Raw genomic sequence first — 5,445 nt, 5'->3', positions numbered from 1 at the left:
GCTTAAAGTTTACATCAAGTTTCTTATTTCTGTAAATAAGAGTACTACACAACTTCTACAATAGTAATACAACTATGTAGCTAAAGTTTTCATGACCAATAAATTATTCACGATCACATTTCACAGTTCATTAACTCGATTAACCACCTAAACCTAAGTATATATATATATTTTGGTCTAGCCGTTGTACGTGAATAGTAATTGATTTCCAACCATTCCTATCCTGGTTCCCCAATTTCCCAATTCCGTATAATAGTTTAACGTTTCCCTCGAGAATCTTTCACTCTTATGGAGACGTCACCATTGCCGCTGAAGGGCTGTAAAATTTAGGCCTATGCTCGGCGCTTACGACAGGGGATGCTTACTCCTCCTAGGCACCTGATCCCACCTGTGGTGTCTCCAGGGTTCCGTGTTTGCCCAACTATCTATTTTGTATTGTGTGTGTATATATATATATATATATATATATATATATATATATATATATATATATATATATAATCAACCCAATCCCCCCCCCCCCTTTACCACAATCTACATAATGAACTTTGAATATTGTTGCGGTCCAATAATTTTTGTGACTGGTAAGAGAGTGTATGTATTGCCATGCAATACTCTCAAAATGTTTTTTTAACATTAAAAAGAAAATTTGATTTTCGAGTCACCAGGTGTTTACGCTAAATATAAAATTGAAAATCACTTTGTCTCTCCAGCAGGATTTGTGTCATAATCAGCTCTGTGAAAAATTATGCTTTCAATGAATTATGGTACAGCTAATGTGATTTTCGTTACACAGTCAAAAGGAAGTTTTTCACAAATTTGTTGGGCAATCTGAAAACCAATATAATTGAGAAATGATAGCAATAACTTATAAACAATTGATTTATCATTTAATTCTTAAAATATTGATTGCAATATGTTAACAGTAATTTTACCCTCTGTTGTCTGTCATAAAGGTATATTTAGCTGTACTAATTTACTGGTTATTTCCCGCGAGTTAACTCGCTATCTGGCGTAACATTGGTCACTGTAACGTATTTCACAACAAATATTATCATGAGGTCGTTAAAACGAATCCATGGCGTGAGATAGTCAGCATTATAGGAACCTCCCATTCAGACAAGTTGATTTATTTATGGTGTATATTAAGATAACGTTGGCCATGGAAAATGGTATTTTGGAAATACTGAAGAGTAAATATACATGTACTGGTTTTTATTTATTACATGCATGTATTGCTGAAAAGACCGGGTATTTTCAAAGATCATAGATTTCATCGCACGCTAATCATCGTAATTTTTGTGACAATGAGATTTGACGAATTTTCACCTAACTGGATGCATGCTAGTAGCTGTCATTTAACACAGTGTTTTCATACTTGTCTACTGTGATAATAATTTATAACATATATTAATCAACACGGGATTTGTTAGACAAAGATGCGAATTTCAATACATACGGTACATTTGTGACATGTGTTTTTGGATATATTTTTGATGCTTTCATGTTTCAATATATATATTTTAACCATACGTATTTTTCATGACTTTAGTTGCGTTAATTCATATACATGTACATGTATTGTTTTGAATTTAAAATAAAAATGTTTTTGTACATTAAAATATTTTAAAACTACTACTTTTCGTTCGTGATAATAAAATTTGGAAGTGACACAACTTATGTGAGTTTGAATGCATTAAAGAATGTTACGTCATATTCATGACAGTGGGATAAAGGTTATAAGATAAATGTCCTAGTTGTGTAAATAAATTAAGTAATCAGGCATGGCATGAAAGTTTTTAAAAAAATCAATAATATCTCGAACATATATTACAAATAACACCCTTTTTCTTTACAGTCTTTGTGTTAAAGAAATATTTTAAAAGCATTACTGTCAATTTATCTTATAAAAAAAGGATGACATGGTGCAAGTTTTTTCTAATGGCATTTACCCGTAGAAGATTAAACCTTTCGAATGGGAAGTCGAAGTCTAATTGTTCTTGTTAAAACAGACCAATCTCATCACAGCTACTGTTCTAGCAAAATAATTCATTGCATTTATAAGGAAAGGCAGCCCTAACCACATTGTTACTTTTATGAATAAAGTATTACTTACTACTATCGTAAATGACAGTCTTTAACAACAAAAATCCTTGCTTAACGATTAAATCAATATTACATGTAATATATCATTTATTTTGAATTACCCGCCGCTAAGAGAGCGGCCATTGATGTTTAATTTATGACGTCACACCGTCGGTTCCGGTTTATTTCATCAGCAGCACTGTAAATATGACAAGTCACGAACAGTTAAGTTTGGAGTTGTATAGATCTGAGCCCGTTCTTTCGCAAGAAGAAATTGAGAAAAGACGTTAAGTCGAATCACAGATCGTACACGTTTCTTCATACAAATGTCTCAAACCTCAACTTGTCATCACGCAAATGATGGATGCACGGTCTACTTAGTCTTTTCTTTTCAGATGACTTGGTTGGGTCAGGAATTTCGAGAGAGAAAACCCCCCACAACTTTTCACATCTCCCCTTCGCATTAGTGCAATTAACAGCTTGACAGGAAGGCATCAACCTATTTATTCGTAGGATCTACCACATGCACATCTTTGATGACATTAGAATCTCATCAAAACCGGAACAGACGTTATGACGTCAAAATTATTGATTTTTGTGGTCCTGAATACAAAAGAGTTCCACATCATGGTAGCCTCTATAGATGGCGGGAATTCAATTTTTAACGTTTTGAAATTAGTACTGAAGCTTATCTAGGTCGTATATTAACAGAATTGTATGACAAATGTTTATCATATAATTAATTCAATAATTTATACAACCTATCATTGGGTCAAATGCTGCCTGACGTGTTTCATACCGATTGTTAGGCAGTTCATGGCATACTGATTTTGACTACAGATACCTGATCAAGATATAGGGCTCACGGCGGGTGTGACCGGTCGACAGGGGATGCTTACTCCTCCTAGGCACCTGATTCCACCTCTGGTATGTCCAGGGGTCCGTGTTTGCCCAACTATCTATTTTGTATTGCTTGTGGGATTTGTGAGATTGGTCGCTTTTCGTTATCTTCACCTTTCATTATGTAAAGATTTTGGGGATAGCCTCAAATTTTGCTCCAACAAGCATGGTTATTTTGATTGCTCTGATGTTTTTCGCCACACTCAACAATTTTTCAGTTATATAGTCGCGCCCAGTTATTTTGTTGGTGGAAGAGAGAACCCAGATACAATGTACCTGGGAAGAGACCACCGACCTTCCGAAAGTAAACTGGGAAACTTTCTTACTTACCGACGCGAGCGGGATTCGAACCCGCGTCGATCAGAGGTGAGAGTCCGTGTGATTTTGAGCGCGATGCTCTAACCACTCAGCCACGGAGGCCCTCCAACAAGCATGGAAATTGGAATTGCCAACAAGCACATGTACAGTATATATCTAAATGATGGAGAGTGAAAACAAAAGCAACATACTACATGTATGTAAAGAGGAAGTGATATGTTATGATGGTCATGTGACCCTGTTCATCCCAACATCATTTGAGCCACATCATATAACGACAGCCAATCGGTCTCAATCATTCACCGGAAGTTACGTCATCCAAACGAACACACAAAGGAAAGTTGGTGTTGACATTATCATGTTTGGCAGAGGTAGACGCATCCCATTAGTTCATAGTGATAGTATTTTAGATTCTCCATTTGTTTACATGTATTCTATTACGTGCATAACTCCTATTTCTTATTTTCCCACGGATTCTGTTATATCTGGAGTAACAGGACCATAAGAGAGGCATGGCAACATGAATATGTACCAATTGCTATTCAACACATTAAACCGCCGCGGTGGTCTCGAGGTAGAGCATTCGCACCGCATGTGGAAGGTCGAGGTTCGAATCCCCGCCGCGACAGACCTAAGTCGTTAAAACAGGTAGTGACAGTTCCATTGCCAAACGCTTCGCATCAGGTGTGAATGTCATGGGTCCTCGGGAGATGACCTTAAAAACGGATGTCCCGTATCACAGTAGGTGTGGCCCGCTAAAGAATCCTCACTGCTCAATGACCGTAAGCGCCAAGTTGTCAGTTCAACATTGGTTTGGCGTACAAATGTACATGTAAGTGGAGGTATACGTAATCTCTCTCTCTCTCTCCTCTCTCTCTTTCTCTCTCATACACCCGAAGAAGTAAAGAAATTATTCGAGTATACTCAATAAGTGTTTTCACTGTATTAGAAATGATTTATTTTCAGTTCATTTTAACTGATAATAACTTGAGGTACATGGATTGGTATTTTCCTACAATTCTCACCAAAGTCTTGCTATATACAGGTGTGGAATAAACTCAGAAAATAAAACACATTATAAATCATTCATTATTCATGTATAATTCAATGCTTTGAACATACAGTGAGAGCTCCAAGGAATACTACATGCAATTAATCTCTGTATAAAGCACTCCTAAATAATCCTAGAAGTTACTGAATTTTTATAATTATTTTGTCATGCTACGATAGATTTATACGAATTAATCGCATCGTAAGGTGAATTTAAATTGCAATATTAGTGAGAATGATTAATTGTTTGTTTAACGAACAATTTATATACGGAGCACAATCAATGTCATCAACATTTTCATCATAATCGAAATTAAGCTGAATATAAGGAAATGAAAAAAAAATACCAATGGATAAATATGCAGCTAAATATCATATGTTATAGTGTAAAGTGATAAATATTCAAATAATCATGTACATGTACATCTCGTGCCATGTCATATAACTCTATATCAATATAAATCATTTATGTGACGTCACTATTGATAATATATGCGTTTTGAACTACAGCAACACTGTCTTCAGTAATCGAAACTACTCGGCTATTTCCGTAACCGCAAAACCGGTTACGGAACAGGACGATTGCGTCTTCGTCAGGTGGAGTATGAATATGCAATCTGGATAAGGTGTATTTTATCAAAGATGGTTCAGATTTCATGTCATTTTATTAACGTTCATTTAATATTTGTAAACGACCTATGTCAGAAAATTGTCAAATTACACGTACATTTACTGATCTGATGTAGATGAAAAAAGTGAAAATAACAAACAGTGATCAATATCAAATCTCATAACACCTATTTAAAAAAATGAAAAAGTGAAGATAACTAACAGTGAATAATATAAATCCTATAAAGAATGAAAAGGGTTAATATAACGAACAGTGATCAATCTCATAACACCTATTTAAAAAAATGAAAAAGTGAAGATAACTAACAGTGAGTAATATAAATCCTATAAAGAATGAAAAGGGTTAATATAACGAACAGTGATCAATCTCATAACACCTATTTAAAAAAATGAAAAAGTGAAGATAACTAACAGTGAATAATATAAATCCTATAAAGAATGAAAAGGGTTAATATAACGAAC

This window comes from Ostrea edulis, chromosome 10 (assembly GCF_947568905.1).
Source record: "Ostrea edulis chromosome 10, xbOstEdul1.1, whole genome shotgun sequence".
In the NCBI taxonomy this organism is placed as follows: Eukaryota; Metazoa; Mollusca; class Bivalvia; order Ostreida; family Ostreidae; genus Ostrea; species Ostrea edulis.
Note: the sequence above shows the minus strand (reverse complement) of the source record.